Source organism: Cervus elaphus, chromosome 5, assembly GCF_910594005.1.
Source record: "Cervus elaphus chromosome 5, mCerEla1.1, whole genome shotgun sequence".
NCBI classification, from domain to species: Eukaryota; Metazoa; Chordata; class Mammalia; order Artiodactyla; family Cervidae; genus Cervus; species Cervus elaphus.
In genome coordinates, this window is record NC_057819.1 from 10,169,942 (window position 1) to 10,188,446 (window position 18,505).

Below are 18,505 nucleotides of genomic sequence, written 5' to 3' on the forward strand. Positions count from 1 at the left end.
TAATGAAAATTGCCTCTCAGGATGGTTGAAAGGCAAAATGGGATAATGCCACAAAAAAGGACTCAGCACAGGCTGCTATACTGTCAAGCATGGGATTGACAGTAGCGACTGATGAGTTGGGTCTGTTAGATGCCAGCTCTCATTCCATCTGCATTTCAATATTTTGTAATAGGTACCATTATTATCAACCTGTTTTACTGATGAGGATACAGGCTCTGGGAGGCAGTCACTTGCTCATGATGGCGTAGTTAGTAAGTAGCCAAGCCCCAGTTACAGAAGGTGGGGCAGGAAGGACCCAGGAAGGATGAGGCTCTACGGAGGATCTGGGTACCTTTTCCTCCTGCCTCTGCGTCCTCCACCAGCACCCACTCCAAAGGCAGGCAGAGGACAGTGGGACCCGTTTCTCTTTGGAGAGTGGAAGGAGCATGGCCGGACCTTTCCAGGAGAGGCCAAGCATCGCAGCCACCAGGCAGGTTGGAGGACAGACAGGGCGGGTCCGACGGGGGAGGCAGAGGAAGCAGGAAGCAGGAGGAAAAGGCCGGCTCCTTGCGGCGCTGCCGCCACAGCCGCTGGGCATCGCTACCTGCCATCTGAAGGACGTGGGGAACTGCTGATCTCAGGCGATTAGCATAACAATCCCCGATCCCGCGTCCTCGGGGCCCAAAGCTGGGTCTGCACAATCCCATTTTGAGCCAGCTCTTTCTTTAGCTGGCTAATTATGGGGGGGGGGGGGGGTGGCGGGTGCAGAGAGGGAGGGGAACAGGATCTTCTTAAAGGGCCCCTGCACCCAGGGCCCACACTGGGGCTGGGAGCAGGGAAAGGACCCCAACAGTACCTTCAGCTCTAGCAAAGTGTGGGTGCCACCACTCCAGGCCATAGGGGAAAGGTTCATCCTCACTAGGGATTTCAAAGTGCTTCTTGTTTCAATCTTCCTTGGCTCCATTAGTGCACAACCGGAGGGTATGAACTGTTCACAGCTGTATCCTGGCGCGAGGCAGAATAGGTGTTCCGATAAGTAGCTGAAGCATAGAGCCCATGGCTTCAGAACACGGACTCGATCTACCTGTATATAATGAGGCCCCCGGATGTTGCTGATGGGGGACACTGAGGCAGCCTCATCTTTGCAGGTCCCTCAGGGTCTTCTTCCTTCTGCCCATCCCCATCCTCAGCATCCTGAATCTCTCCTTGTCCCTCCAGCCTCCTGACACTGGAAGGCAGAGAGAGACTTTGGGTGAGAATGGGTGGAGCACAGGGATAGAGCAGGGTTCCAGTCCTAACTCTGCTATTTGTCACCTGTGTGATCTCAGATAAGTCTCCTAACTGCTCTGAGACTCGGTTTTCTCAGCTGTAAAATGGGGACAATCAAAACCTGTTTCAGGGGGCTTCCCTGGTGGCTCAGTGGTAAAGAATCTTGCCTGCCAATGCAGGGGTGACTGGTACAATCCCTGACCCAGGAAGATCCCACATGCCGTGGAGCAACTGAGCCCAAGCCCATGAGCCACAACTGCTGAGCCCACCTGCTGCAACTACAGAAGCCCACGAGCCCACGCTCCGCAGCAGCAGAAGCCACCACAATGAGAAGTCCGTGCCCACAACTAGAGTAGCCCCGCTCTCTGCAACTGGAGAAAAGCCCATACATGGCAAAGAAGATCCAGCACAGCCACAGATAAATAAAAAATAAATTTAAAACAAAACAAAACTGTTTCAGTGGAATCCCCTATCGGTCCAGTGGTTAGGACTCTGTGCTTTCACTGCCAGGAACTCGGGTTCAGTTCCTGGTTGGGAAACTAAGATCCCACAAGCTGCAAGGTGCAGCCAGAAAAATATATATTTCAAATATTATTTATAAGTATTCACTAAAATGCCATATGGGAGTGCCTGTCACATGGTTGGGGACAGGCGAATAGGAATCCTCTCTTCGCCTTCCATAGAAACATGTACTGTATCATTGCCCACATGGCTATGGTTTATCAAGAAAGCGAAAGTGAAAGTCACTCAGTCGTGTCTGACTCTTTGCGACCCCATGGACAGTCCATGGAATTCTCCAGGCCAGAATACTGGAGTGGGTGGAATTTCCCTTCTCCAGTGGATCTTCCTGACCCAGGAATCGAATTGGGGTCTCCTGCGTTGCAGGTGGATTCTTTACCAGCTGAGCCACAAGAGAAACCCAAGAATACTGGACTGGGTAGCCTGTTCCTTCTCCAGTGGATCTTCCTGACCCAGGAATCAAACTGGGTTCTCCTGTATTGCAGGCAGATTCTTTACCAACTGAGCTATAAGGGAAGCCCTGTGGTTTATCAGGTGCCCTTTATAAGCCAATCTTTGCTCAGTGCCTAGATTCTCTCTTCAACTCTCAAAATACACCCTGCAAAGTGGGTTTTGTACTGTTTGAAGAAGAGGAAAACAAAGGCAGAGAGTGACTTGCCCAAGGCCGCCCAGCTACAAAGTTTCGAAGGGAGGCAGGAGGCCAGCTGACCCCTAAAAACGATGGCTCTGGGGTCCGGGAAGTGACAGCAGACAGTGCCCCTTCTCCACTTGACAGCCAGCCGGCTTCAGGTGTCTTGATCATCCATGTGTGTTAAGCTCTGTGCTGAGTGCCAAGGGGGACAGAGATGGGCACAAGACGGACGTAGCCTGTCATTCTGCCCTCCTGGAGTTGGAATCTGACAATAAGCAAGTAATTTCTGTGAGTGATAAGGACTTTGAAGACTAGATTCGTGGCGGTGGTGGTGGTGGGGGTGTGCGTCTGGGAAGCTGTCTATTGATGAAGTGATACTTGAACTTCAGGATAGCTGTGGGAAGATTGGAGAAGGAGGCAGGTTGTAGGGAGAGCAAGTGCAAAGACCCTGGGGCAGGGTGGAGCAGTCCTGGGCCTGCAACACTGGGAGAGAGGATGGAGGGGGGTGTCATGGGCAGAGGTTGGGGAGGGAGGAAGGACGTAACCAGGTAGGGCTTGTGGAACTTGGTAAGAAGCGTGTTTTTCTTTCCTTTCCTCCTTTCCTCCTCTCTCACTTCCTTCCTCCTTCCTGCCCTCTTTTCCTCCATCTCTCCCTCACTTCCTCCCTCCCTCCCTTCATTCCTTCCTTCCTTTTCTTCCCCTTGTGCCTATTTTCCCAGGCACTGGGCCAGGGGCTGGGGCCCTGTGAGTTTCTTCAGGCTTCTTCCTTTCTGCCCATCTGCCCTCCTGTCCCCTCCTCTTCTGAACTGCTGCCCCGCCCCCACTGGTCCAGCTCTCCCCCCACCCCACCCCCTCGCCCCCCGCCCAACCCATCCCTTCCCCCTGACAATGAGAACGCGCCCTGAGCCCAGCTCTCCCCGGCCTTGTCCCTTTAAGGAATCCCTAAATCCGGACACCCCTCTCCTCCCCCACCTGAGAACCAATTAGGGTTCCCGAATTCAAGTAGAGGCTTTTGTGTGTCACGTGTTTGGGGAACAAAGCCCTCTCCGGCAGGAATAAAAGCTTCTATTCAGGAGCCAGTTTGTTCTCGTTCTAATCGTCTCCACTTCAGCCTCGCCTCCTTCCCGGGTTCCCAGGGCCGCCCCGCCGGGCCTCACCTTCCCGCCTCAGCACCCCGTATTAGAGCCCTACCCAAAGGCAGGTGGCCACAGACCCAGGGCTCAACCCACCTTCTCTTCCTGAAAGCTCCTGTGACGCCAGCCTCTGAGCTGGGCTCAGGACTTGACGTGCATCCTCCCGGAGAGCTGTGATCCCAGAGGCGCGCGAGGAAACTGAGGCTCGGAAGGGTTAGGGAACTTGCCTGAGGTCACCCAGCTAGTAAGAGGAGGAGTCTAGACTCTAGAGCCCCGAGCATTAGGCTTCAGTACCCTCGGCTGGTCCTAGAGTCGGGCAGAGTGAGGGAGAAGGGAGCTGTCATTTTCACAAAGCCCACAGGGCCAGGCACCTGCTGGGTGTTAGAGACTCCTCACAATGCCTGCGAAGAAGCAACAACCGAGGTCAAAGTCACGGGTAAGCTGCAACTCGGGACTCAGAGGATGGAGAGGCAGGAGAGTACTTTCATATAATGGAACCATTAAGAAGGATGTATTGAAATGGAACGATCACTGATACATTGCCAAGAGAAAAAAGGCAACACTGAGCATAACATAATCCCATTTGTGTAAGAGAAAAAGGAAATACGGACAGACACAGAGACACACATATACACCTACTGCACAGTGCTATATGGGCAGAAAACATTTAAGACAAATACATAATCAATTGTATCCATGTTTATTCCCTACTTTTGGGCTTCCCTGGTGGCTCAGATGGTAAAAATCTGCCTGCAGTGTAGGAGACCTGGGTTTGATCCCTGGGTCAGGGAGATCCCCTGGAGGAGGGCTTGGCAACCCACTCCAGTATTCTTGCCTGGAGAATCCCATGGACAGAGAAACCTGGCGAGCTACAGTCCATGGGGTCGCAAAGAGTCGGACACAACTGAGCGACTAACACTTTCTTTATTCCCTTTGGGGAGTGGAGATGGAGAGTAGGTACAGTCCTCAGGACCATTCTATCCTGTTGGAAAAATTATTTTCTTACCACGATCATGTATTTCTTTTATAACATTTAATTTTGTTTTTTGAGGTTGACTTATCCATCTAAAGTGTAGAATTCTACTGCCTTTGGTACATACACAGGGTTGCGTGACCATCACTTCTATCTAGTTCCAAAGTATTTTCATCCCTCCAAAGACAAACCCTGTACCTGTTAAGCGGTTATTTCCATTCCGCCCTCCCTTGGCTGCGAGCAACTGCGAACCTCCTTCCTGTCTCTATGGATTTGCCTTCTCTGGCTATTTCATAGAAATGGAATCATAAACTATGTGGCCTCTTGTGGTCTGGCTTCTTTCACTTCGCACCAGGTTTTTGAAGTTCATCATGTTGTAGCAGGTATCAGGGCGTCATTCCTTTTCATGGTTGAATTATATTCCCCGGTATGGATACACCACTATTTGTTTACCCATTCATTCCTTGATGAACATTTGGGTTGTTTCCATCTTTTGGCATTTGTGAATAGTGCTTCTATAGTCTGTCTTCAAGTTTCATTTGAATACTTGTTTTCAATTCTTTTGAGTACATACCTAGGAGCTGGGTCGTATGGTAATTCTATACTTTTTGAAGCAATGCCAAAGTGTTTTTCACAACATTGCACTATTTAATATACTTAACACAGTGCATGAGCGATTATGATTTCTCTGAATTCTTACCAATACTTGCAATTTCCTTCTTAAGTTTTTTTTTATTTTTTTTTTTTTACTGTAGCCATTCTAGTAGGTATGAAGTAATATCTCACTGTGGCTTTTACTTGCATTTGTGTTTGTGATGGTTAATGACGTTGATCATCTCTTCATGTGCCTATTGGCCATTTGTGTATCTTCTCTACAGAAATATCTATTCTAGTTTTCTGTGCATTTTTAATTGGGTTGTTTATCCTTTTATCATTGAGTTGTAAGAGTCCTGTGGGCTCCTCTGGGGGCTCAGTGGTAAAGACTCTGCCTGCCAATTCAGGAGACTCGGATTCCATCTCTGTGTCGGGAAGATCCCCTGGAGAAGGAAATGTCAATCCACTCCAGTATTCTTGCCTGGGAAATCCCATGGACAGATAAGCCTGGCAGGCTACAGTCCATAGTATTGCAAAGAGTTGGACACAACTGAGCAACTAAACAACTACAGAGTTCTTATGGTATATTCTGGAGAGTGTGCTGTGTGCTAAGTCACTTCGGTCGTGTCTGACTCTTTGCAAACCCATAGACTGTAGCCCACCAGGCTCCTCTGTCCATGGCATTCTCCAGGCAAGAAGTGAAATGGCAAAAGTGAGTTGCCATTTCCTTCTCCAGGGATCTTCCTGACCCAGGGATTGAACCTGAATCTCTTGAAGCTCCCATACTGCAGGCAGATTCTTTACTGCTAAGCCTCCAGGGAAGCCCCTTCTGGAGACTAGGCCCTTATATATAATTTGCAAGTATTTTCTCCCGTATTGTCAGTTGTCTTTTCACCTTGATAGTGTCCTTTGCTGTACAAAAATTTTCATGAAGTCTATCCATTTCTTCTTTTATGTTTGTGCTTTTGGTGACATAATTGAGAATCCATTGCCAAATCCATGGTCATGAAGATTCACTCCTATGTTTCCTTCTGAGAGTTTTATAGCGTTAGGTCTTTGATCTATTTTGAGTAAGTTTTTAAATGTAGTGTGAGGTAGGGACCTACCTAACTTCATTCTTTTCCTTGTAGAGATTCTATCATAATTGTTTTCAATCCTTGTCCTTGCTATCTTAACCAATGATCTCCAAATTTTTATGATCAGACATCCTAGAGGAAATCATCTTTGAGCCCATATCTCTAGTATATGTAGATGTACTTATTTTATTTTTTGGCCATGCCTAGAGGCTTGCAGGATCTTAGCTCCTCAACTAGGGATCGAACCCTTGTCCCCTCCAGTGGAGTCTTCACCACTGGACCACCAAGTAAGTTCCTGTAGATGTACTTATTTATAAAGTATATAGGTGTACAATTATATTATCTGTGTTATAAAATGTGTACAAAGGATCACTTTAAAAGATGAAATAGGGAATTCCCTGGCTGCCCAGTGGTTAGGACTCTGCAGTTTCACTGCCAAGGGCCCAGGGGTTTAATGCCTATTCAGGGAACTAAGATCCCACAAGCCTCTCAGTGCTGCCAAAAAAAAGATGAATAGGACAAAATGTAGAAGGCCTGGTCTTTTCTTGGTGGATCACATCTTGAGAGTTCCCAGGGCTCTCGTCCCTGTCTGGAGCCTGCTGGTCCTGAGGACAGAGCAAAGTCAGCTGTCCTTCCCAAGGGACGGCTGGGGCTGCTGGTGGGATGGTGGGAGGCTGAGCACTCCAGGTTGGATCTGATGTCCCTCTTCCGGGTTACAAAGTCTGGTGTCAGAGGGGCAGATGTTTGAACCCTTGTTCTATCTCCTAGTTGTGTAAACTCAGGCAAATAGCTTTGCTTTCCGAGCCTCAAAGAACATGAGTGAGTGAGTGAGTGAAAGTCACTCAGTCATGTCTGACTCTTTGCGACCCCATGGACTATAGAGTTCATGGAATTCTCCAGGCCAGAATACTGGAGTGCATAGCCTTTCCCTTCTCCAGGGGATCTTCCCAACCCAGGGATCAAACCCAGGTCTCCCGCATTGCGGGCAGATTCTTTACCAGCTGAGCCTCAAGGGAAGCCCTCAGATAACATAGTCCTCACTTATTTCATGGGCTTCCCAGATGGCTCAAGGGGTAAAGAGCCCACCTGACAAGGCAGGAGATATGGGTTCCATCCCTGGATCGGGAAGATCCCCTAGAGGAGGAAATGGCAAGCCACTCCAGTATTCTTGCCTTTAAAATCCCATGGACAGAGGAGCCTGGCGGGCTACACGCCAGGGTTTGCAGAGTTGGACACTACTTAGCAACTGAACACACACACATACACTACTTACTTCACTGGGTGGTTTGTGATACAAATGAGTACAGGGCCTGGCACCTGATAATGTCTCAGTAAACCTTAATGGGACTTCCCTGGTGGTCCCGGGGCAAAGACTCCATGCTCCCAAGGCAGTGGGCCTGGGTTCAATCCCTGTCAAGGGACTAGATCCCACATGCTGCAGCTAAGACTTGGCACAGCCAAATAATGAAAAAAAAAAACAAACAATGTTCATTATTTCTATATTTAAGGAGTCAAGTCCTGACAGACCTTCTGATCCTCTACTTCTAGCGAAAGAATTTAAGGCAGGTACCCCTGGTTGGAGGAACAGAAGGAAGGGATGGGGAAGGGAAGGGGGGAGAGGCCATCCTGGAATGGGCCAGCCCACACTCTGAGGAGCAGTGTGGTGTGATGGGTGAGACATAGGTGTCTTGAGCAGAAAGGCCTGGGTGGCCTGTTCTTCCTCTTACCAGCCACGTGACCTTGGCCAGACGGTGACACTTCTCTGAACCTCAGCGTCCTCATCAGTCCAAGGGAGATAATAATAATTGCACTTGCACCGTAGCGTTATCTAATGAGCAAATGAAACAGCACGGGCAAGTGCTTGCCCTGCCAGAAGAGCTTGAAACACAGCGGTGATTATTATTTCTACTTGACACCTAAAGAGGATACTGTATCTACCACCCTATTTACCCGTTTGTTCATTTTATCAAGATTTATACAGTGCCGACTACGTGCCAGCCATACGATGGGGAACAGGAAAAGACAGTCCTTGCTTTCAAGAAGCTTACAACCTAGGGATACACAGGCGTTAACCAAGCAAGAGGTTCATGTGAATCTTCACTGTGGCAGATGCTACGAAGGAGTGGGGGAAAGGCAAAGGAATAAAAGATCAGAGAAGTGATGTGGGGAAGTCCCGTGGGGAAGTGACATTTATCCGGAAACTCGAAAGATGGAAAGAAAGGAAGCAGGCACAGAGGGAAGGGATGTTCCCGGCTGGAGGCAGCGTGGTCAGACTGGGGATGGGTGTCCAGGCTCAGGCAAAGATGCTGCAGGTTGAGTCAAGGCGGCCGCAGGCTGAGAGAAGAGGGCAAAGGGCAGGCATTCCAGGAAACAGATGCTCCTGGCTGCAGGACCGTGGTTCCAAGGTCCTCCGTGGAGAAAGAGTTTGGCGATTCCAGGTTCTGAAAGGTCAGTTGATCAGAGAAAAGAGAGGAGGTAGGATGTGGGGGAGATGAAGCTGGAGAGGGAGACAGATGCCAGTTTATCTAGAGTTTTCTGGGCCACTGTGTTTGGATTTTATTCTATCGCTGCAGGAAGCTATTAGAGGGTTTTCAGCCTGGGGCAGAGAGCCAGAGCAACCCCTGGAATACCAGGTGTGCTTTATAGACATCTTACTGAGGGCATGGTGCCCGGACCTGGTGGTGGACGAGACAATGCATAGAAGTGATTGGATTCTAAAGTGGCTTAGAACCAGCCTGGGGACTTCCTGATGGTACAGTGGCTAAGACTCCACTCCCAATACAAGGAGCCAGGGTTCAATCCCAAGTCAGGGAACCAGATACCACATGCTGCAACTAAAGATCCTGCATGTTGCAACGAAGATTGAAGATCCTCCCTTGCCACAATTAGGACCCGGCACAGCCAAATAAATATTTTTTAAAGAGAACCAACTTGTGTGAAAATCCCAGCTCCCTATTTCTTTGCCATGTGACCTTGGGATGTTATATATCCTCTCAGTGTCTGGGTCTCCTCTTCTGCCAAGTGAAGTTGATAAATGCACCTACCTCAGTTTGGGAGGGAAAATGATATGAATCAATTAATGCGTACTGCTTAGCAAAGCACCTGGCATATTGTAAGCTGTGACTAATGGTAATTATCACTCCTATTCTTATTATTATTGTTTTTCTGTTATGTCCAATAAAGAGAGGTGGGCCTGGTGATGGGATATTTGACTTAAATCCCAGGTAAAACATTTAGCAGTATGGTTGGAACATAACAGACATGTAGTAAGCATTTGCTGAATGAATGAGTGGATAAATGAATGAGTACATCTTTCTCTGTTTCTGGTGAGAGAGTTCCATCCTGCATCCAGTCTACCAACACTGCTAGAGCCTTAATGTAGACCCAGCACCGTGATGTGCAGTGGATGTAGGAAATGCATACACAGTTCAGTCAACACGGGTGCCCACTGCCTCTCATTCAGGGAGTGCCCACTCCTCTATTTCTGCTTTCTGATCCAGCTCAAATGCCAATCTTCCTTTCTTCTCCAACCTGCTGTACCTTCCCTCTGTTGAGCCTGCAAAGCTGTCTTAAGGTCTTATGATCCTCCTACTTTACTTAATATGCTGTAATTTGTCCCTTTACTGGAGTATAAACTCCTTAAGCTATGGTTTTTCAAGTAGTCATGTATGCATGTGAGAGCTGGACCATAAAGAAGGCTAAGTGCCAAAGAATTGATGCTTTTGAATTGTGGTGCTGGAGAAGGCTCTTAAGAGTCCCTTGGACTGCAAGGAGATCAAAGCAGTCAATCCTAAAGGAAATCAACCCTGAATATTCATTGGAAGGACTGATGCTGAAGCTGAAGCTCCAATACTTTGGCCATCTGATACAATGAGCTGACTCACTGGAAAAGCCCCTGCTGCTGGGAAAGACTGAAGGCAAAAGAGGGCGACAGAGGATGAGATGGTTGGATGGCATCACCGACTCAAAGGACATGAGTTTGAGGAAACTCTGTGAGATAGTGAAGGACAAGGAAGCCTGGCATGCTGCAGTCTATGGGCAGACAAAACTTAACAACTCAACAAAACAGTAATAAACTCCTCAAGAACTGGCAGCAAGTCTCATTCAGGTGTAGATTTCTCCAAGGGAACTGACTTGGTAGAAAATGCACACTGGATTTATTCAGTGGGAAGTGAAGAGACAAAGATGGAACCACTGGGTACTTGGGCAAGAGTCTTTGCAAGTTTTTGTTTGTTTTTTTTGTTTGTTTGTTTTGTTTTGTTTTAATTTGGCTGTGCCGAGTCTTAGTTGTGGCACCCAGGATCTTCACTGTGGCATGCAGGATCCAGTTCCCTGATCAGGGATGGAATCCAGGTGCCCTGCATTGGGAGCTTAGAGCCTTAACCACTGAACCATGGGGGATGTCCCAATCCTTCTCTCTTTGGATCTCTAAGTTTTTCCATCTGTAAAGCAAGAAGGCTTCTGAGGCTCTTCACGGCAACTGTTCTCAACCTTTCTGAAATTTGGACACTCCTGATGGAATGACAATCCCATATGATGCATAATTCCATGGGCATTCAGATAAGATAGTCAGAAACCCTATATAACCCCAGCTCTTCCTGGAAAGCACGCTGGAGAGCACGTCTGAAGGTCAGGGAGCAAGCATGACGTTATTTATAGACATAACCTGAGTCCACCATTCCTCATTTATTTCTTTCTCTTCTTTTCTTTCTTTCATTTTGTTTTTTTTGAAAGTAAGTAAAGCATTTTCAAGCTTCAGTTTAGAGGGAGCGTTTAAGAATACCCAGTCAGAGGCTTCCCTAGTGGTCCAGTGGTTAAGAATCTGCCTTGCAATGTAAGGGATGCATGTTCTATCCCACATGCTGCGAAGCAACTAAGGCCGAGTGGTGTGGAACCCATGCTCCACAAGGAGGAAGCCCTTGAGCTGCAACAAGAGATCCCACATGACACAACAAAGATACCCTTTGCCAAAATTAAATTAAATAAAAAAAAGAATATCAGGTCAGAAGCCAGGAGGCCTGCATAGAAATCCCCTCTTCACCACTTCTGAGTTGAGTAACTTTGGACAACTTACTAAGACTGGGTTTTCTTTCTTCTTTATTTTTTTTCTTTATTATTGTTATTATGATTATTAGTTTACTCTGAGCCTGGGTTTTCTGGTTTGCAAAATTGGAGTATCAGAGCAGAACCAACTTCAGAGGACTGTGGAGAGGATTAAGAAAGATCATGCAGGAAAGTTCTTAGCATCATCCGGACCAGGCGTCAAGGGTTCAGAAAAATTGTCTATATCTACCTGTACTGTGATTAGTTACATGCCCAGTGGCTTAGCGGTAAAGAATTCGCCTGCCAATGCAGGAGACTCGGGTTCGATTCCTGGGTTGGGAAGATCCCCTGGAGAAGGGAATGGCAATCCACTCCAGTATTCTTGTCAGGATAATCCCATGGACTGAGCAGCCTAGCAGGCTACAGTCCGTGGGGTCGCAACAGTGGGACACGACTGAGCACACACACACCTAACACACTAGAAGAGCAGGAACGAAGCTGAAGACTGAAAACTACGCTTTTGATAAGCTTCTCCAAAGTTAATCTTTTGTGGTTTTCTGACCCATTCTTGGGGGTCCTGAGTACAGGTAGATTTCTCTGCTAAGATACTAAGTAGATTTATGAATGTAGCTCATTCTTTCTTTTTTTCTAATATGATTTTTAAATTTTTATAAATTTTTAAATATTTATTTGGCTGTGCCAGGTCTTAGTTGCAATACTCAGGATCTTTAGTTGTGCATGCAGGGGTTTGGGTTTTTTTTTTTAGCTCCAGCACGTGCAGTCTTAGTTGAGGTATGTAGGATCTAGTTCCCCAACCAGGGATCAAGGGTGGGGGTCTGTACTGGGAGTCTTAGCCAATGAACCAGGGAAGTCCCAGTAGCACATTCTTTCTTTGTCTGGTTACTCTTTTTCCCACTGTCTCTTCCTATCTTCCTTTTATTTATTTATTTTTAAAATTTTGCCTTTTTAGTAAAGCATGATGTTCTTTTTTATTGAGCTATAGTTTAAATAAAGTGAAATGTACGTATTTTAAGTGCCTGGCTTGACGAATTTTTATATTTAACTACAACCCATAGTAAATGAGATGAAGACCTGTGTGGTCTACTAAAGTGACCTCTCACGACATGTGACTACTGGACACTTGAAATGTGGCTGGTCCAACCTAAGAAGTGCTGTAAAGTATACATCGGATATCAACTAATGTAAAGATATCTTAACAATTGACAGCTCTGGGTTGCATCTTAATTCTATTGGACAGTGCTGGTATCTGGTATAGAACATTTTCATCCTCCAGAAAATTCTTCCTTGCTTTCCAGGCAATATCTGCTCACTTCTCCCCTCCCCCCAGACAAACACTATACCAACTCCTCTCCCTATGGATTCAGAAGTTTTGTTCCAGAACTTCATATAAATGGAATCACGTAGTACATATTTTTAAGGGTTCAACTTCTTTTGCTCAACATAATGTTTTTGAAATTCATCCATGTATCCTTTATTCACCCCTTCTTATTTTTGTGTAGTATTCCATTGTATGAATAGATCACACGGTAGTTTATTCATTCTCCTATTAATGGACATTTGAATGGCTTCCAATTTCTGACTATTATGAATAATGCTCCTATGACCATTCTTGAAAAAGTCTTTCAATAGTCTCATCAATTATATTTACTGTGTTTTTTCTTATTGTTAAGATGAATCCATACCCACAAACTTCCCAGGTGGTGCTGGTGGTAAAAAAAACCTGCCTGCCAATACAGGAGGCACAGGAGATGTGGATTCGATCCCTGGGTCAGGAAGATCCCCTGGAGGAAGAAATGGCAACCCACTCCAGTATTTTTGCCTGGAGAATCCCCTGGACAGAGGAACATGGAGGGCTATGGGCCACAGGGTTGCAAAGAGTCAGACACGACTGAAGCATTTCAACACGCGCTGACAGGAAAAGCATACTAACATACAATGTGGGCCCCCACCCCTGTTTGATGTTAATGGTTTATGTTTGGTATAAATCTTTTCAAATCTTTTCCTCCACGTGTGGAATCAAGTATTATTATTATTCCTGGCAAAGGGAATGGCTACCCACTCCACTATTCTTGCCTGGAGAATTCTATGGACAGAGGAGCCTGGAGGCCTACAGTCCGTGGGGTCTCAAAGAGTCAGACTAACACACACACACCCATTATCATTATTAATAAAATTCTCACTTTGCAACTACCTCCCTTGACTTCCTGACCTCTGGAGATGGCTGCATGGCTCTTGATTCTTGCCCTGCTTGTTCTAAAGTCCCAAGAAGACCAAAACTGGAAAAGACATAGGGATGGTCCTGGGAAGGCAAATACATGGCACTTCTTCTATATTCCTTCATTACCTGTATCCATGTCAGACATCGCTAATCAATCACAGCTTTCTATCCTTGCCCTGCCCCAGCCACTACTAATCAATAGAAAAACTGAAACCAATTTCCCATGTCTGAAATAATCTGGCCACCTTCCATTCTGCTGATGAATAAACTAGGGCTCAGACAGGGGAAGAGCCTGCTTCAAGGTCAGAGATGGAGCCCCAAGCTCCTGACTTCCTGTCTAATGCTTTTTCTACTATATTCACTGACTCCAGAAATGATTTCCCTGGGATACCTGAAAACCTGGTGTCTAGGGAAAGAGCAACTTATTCCCCAAACAGTGCTCACAGATGGGACCCTCTCTTCTAGGCAGCCCCTCATCTTTATGCCTTGCCTGACTGTAACCGGAAGCCCCTGCCAACAGACTGGCATCCCTTCCCCCACAGACCTGCGGTTTCTGTGCTTCAGGTCTGCAGTTTCAGTTTCCCAAAATAAACACTTAAAAAAATAAAAAATAAACAAAGGAGCCAGGCTCTTAGCATCGTTGTCTTCAGCCCCAGAATTGTGGAATTATTAACTGACCATACTAAATCAAATTGTTAATTACAACAGAGAGGCGACTTCAGATGCTGAAACCGTGAAACTCCCCAAAGCATCCGCCTTTCACCAACACATCAAACTGACTCTGGCTGTCATTGGAAGCGACAGTGAGAAAGTGGGAGAGTCAGCAGGTCTGGACAGACTGTGGGTGTTCTCAGCTGGGCAAGCGGAATAGTTTATTTAATTCTCTCCCTGCCAGGGCAAGGGGGAAAAGTCAGAGAGGAAAAAATGGAGACAGAATGTAGCCTAATGTTTGAGTTGGGTTGAGTTGGGTTTAGATTGGCCCCACACCCTTGCTAGCCGTGTGACGTTGGGCATGTCATTTCTGGTATCTGAGTCTCAGTTTCTTCATCTGTAAAACAGGCGTGTTAACAGGACCTACTTATTGGATTATTGCAGTGATTAAAACGACTTGCTTAAAAAGTTGCAGTTTTATAGTGGTAGTTTTATCTCTTGTATTTGACTCTAGATTGTTAGCTCTGCAAGGGCTGGGAGAGCTGCCTGTCTCATTCGTTGTCGCATCCTCCAGCACTAGCACAGTGGAGTTCTAGGCAGGGGCTTACTGAACACCTAGTCTAAGGTATGGTCCTGAGGATGGAGATGGTGCACAAGATTGCAAAGCAGCTTGGCACAGATACCCTGCCCTTAAGTAGCTCTCTTACCAGCCTAAGAGTCCAAAACTTCTGAAATAACAAACACTTTGTTATGCATGAAATAGGCAGATTATGTAATATAGTGGTTTATGGTGGAGATTCCGGCATCAAACTTGCTACCGTTCTGATCTTTATTAGCAAGTTTACCTCTTGATGCTTCTGTTTCCAGAAGGGTAAAATAGGAACCTACCTAACAAAACTGTTGTGGGGACTGAATGAGTTTTGTGAGCAAAGTGTCTGTGCGTGTGTATGCTCAGTCACTCAGCCTTGAACATACTAATTGCTCAATAAATCTTCGGGACCCCCATGGACTGTAGCCCACCAGGCGCCTCTGTCCATGGATTTTCCCAGGCAAGAATACTGGAGTGGGTTGCCATTCCCTTCTCCAGGGGATCTTCCCAACCCAGGAATCAAACCCGAGTCTCCCGCATTGCAGGCAGATTCTTTATCTGTCTGAGCCACCGGGGCAGCTCAATAAATCTTAGCTATTACTTTTCCCATTTACTATGTGACTTTGGACAAATTACTAAACTTTTCTAAGACTTTTTCCTGGTCAGTAAAATAAAAATACAAGAGTTCCTACCTTGAAGAATTGCTGGAAGTATGAAATGGGAAGATCCCTGAAAAGTGCTTAGTACAGTGCTGGTATGTGGAAAGTACTTAATAATTTCTAGACGATAGTAATACTAACAATAATGATTTTTTAAAAAAAAAAAAGGTGCTACAGGAGAAAAGAGTAAATTTCATTTTGATGGATAGACACAGAGCTAAGAGAAAGGTTTGTAACAGGCAAGTGATTTTTTTTCTAACAACTTTGTTGAAATATAATTCACACACTCAATGGCTCAGCGGGTAAAGAATCTGCCTGCAGTGCAGGAGGTGTAGGAGACCCGGGTTCAATCCCTGGGTCGGGAAGATCCCCTGGAGGAGGAAATGGCAACCCACTCCAGTATTCTTGCCTGGGAAATCCCATGGACAGAGCAGCCTGGCGGGCTACAGTCCATGGGGTCACAAAGAGTCGGACACGACTGAGCACATACATACACAATTCACATACAGTACAATTTACCCATTAAAAGTTTATAGTTCGATAGTTTTTAGTGTGTTCACAGAATTGTGCAACTATCACCATAATCAATCTTAGAATATGTCATCACTCCAAACAGAGACCTATATCCACTAGCAGTCACTTTGCTTTCCCTAAATCTCCAGTTTTCCCACTGCCGAAACCCTAGACAACCAGCAGTTTACTTCCTGTTTCTGTGGATTTCCTGATTCCGTGGACATCTCAGGTAGATGGAAGCACACAGTCATGTGGCCTTTTGTTTCCAGCTCCTTTCACTTAGCATCACTCCTTCAAGGTTTATCCGCTTTGTAGCAGGTCTCAATACTGAATCCTTTGTATGGCCAAATAATATTCCATTGTATAGACTTGGTAGATATTTCAGTTGTTTCCACTTTTTGGCTATTAGGAATAATGCTGCTATGAACTGACATGTATAAGTTTCTGTGCGGATTATGTTTCCCTTTATCTCTGGGGGTATATACCTAGGAGTGGAATTTCTGGATTATATGGTAATTCAAGTTTAACCTTTTGAGGACCTGCTTTTCTAGACTGTTTTCCACCGTGCTGTACCATTACATTCCCACCAGCAATGCACAGAGGATCCAGTTTCTCCGCATCCTTACCAACAGTTGGTATTATCTATCTTTCTGATTATAGCCATCTTGGTGGGTGTGAAGTGGTATCTCATTGTGGCTTTGATTTGCACTTTCCTGATGGCTAATGATGTTAGGCATCTCTTCATGTGCTTATCGGCCACTTACATATCTTCTCTGAAGAAATGTCTGTTCAGATCCTTTGCTCATTTTTGATTGAGTTATTTATCTTTTTATTGTGGCTTCCCTGGTGGCTCATTGGTAAAGAATCTGCCTGTAATGAAGGAGATGTGAGTTCGATCCTGGGTTTGGAAGATCCCCTGGAGGAGGAAATGGCAACTCACTCCAGTGTTCTTGCCTGGGAAATCCCATGGACAGAGGAGCCTGGCGGGCTATCCTTTTATTATTGAGCTGCACGACTCCTTTTTGTATTCTATATAATACAAGTCCCTTAGCAAATACATGACTTGCAAAATTTTTCTCCTATTCTTTGGGTTGTTTTTTTCACTTTCTTTCTCATTTTTTGGTTTTGCCCTACAACTTGTGGAATCTTAGCTCTTGGATCAGGGATCAGACTCCTGCATTGGAAGCTTGAAGTCTTAACCTTTGGACTGCCAGGGAAGTCTCATTGTTTTATTCACTTTCTTGATGGTGTCCTTTGAAGTGCAAAGGTTTGGATGTTAATGATGTCCAACTGGTCTATCTTTCTTTTTATAGTTTTAGGTCTTTGAACCATTTTGAGCTGATTTTTGTATATGGTGTGATGAAGAGATGACACTTAATTCTTTGGCATGTAGACATTCAGTTGAAGAGATTGTTCTTTTCCCATTGAATTGTGTTCACGCCCTTATCAGCAAATCAGTTGATCATAAATGTGAGGTGTTATTTCTGGACTCTCAGTTTTGTTCTGTTGATCTCTATGTATAGTCTTATGCCAGTTCCACACAGTCCTGAGGGGAACTGAATTTGAACTGGACAAAGTTAACTGGACCTGGGGATACACAGTCACAGAGCTTCCTCTGCAATGCCTCAGAGTATTTAAGGTGTTTTCGTATACATGATCTCACTTAAGTCTTGTAGCAATTCGGGGAGTAAATGCAAGTCCAGCAGGCTGAGTGGCAAATCCCTAGACCCACACAATCAGAAATAGTGGTGGTTCCAGGACCAACCTGTGGACCCCAGGACTCTTGATCAAGTGCTTTCATTTCCCCCGGCCGATTGCTTGCTGTCCAGAAATTTGGGGAAAGTAAAAAGTACAGAGAGAAATTAGGGCAAAATTGTGATGGGGGGGGGGGAGCGGGGGGAAGGATGTAAGCCAGACTGATTATAAATATTTGGCTCCTAATCAGCTTGTGATAAAATTTCTCTTCTCTTCCTGCATGGACAAGAAATGGGATGTTCTGGATAATCCAGGGTTTTGCATTTTCAAAGAATGAGAACACAGTGAAATTCTCTCAACACCAAAACCGCACAGGCTGTAATTTAATCTTTAATTTTGTTGTTGTTGTCATTCTAGAAGACTGTTTAGTATATTTTAAAGCAGTGTGTCTTCAAGAGTGGTCCAAGAAAAAAAAAAAAAGAGTGGTTCAAGGAAAACCTCAGCTATCAACATCACTGGATGCTTGTCTAAAAATGCCATTTTCAGAGCCCCCGTCCACCCTGTGTCTACTGAAAATTACTGGGTGATTTTTCTTTTTAATGCACGTTCAAGTTTGGGAACCAATGCTTTGGAGCAGTGAAAGTCAAATTATGAGTATCAATTATCATTGCACTTAAGAGATGTGGCATTCTGCTTAAATGAGAGTTCTGGATAACAGATTAATGGAGCTCATTTCCTTCAAGTCTTGACTAAAACATTACCCTCCCTGTGAGGACTGTGAGTTCCTGATGTAAAATTGCTTATCACCCTCTCCCCCATGCCCCCTACCCTCATCATCCCCCTTCCTTCTCCCTGGCACTTACCATTAAGTAACTGACAAATCACCAATTTATTTATCTATTTATTTATTGTCTGATTCCTGTCTCTAGTAAGCAAGTTTCG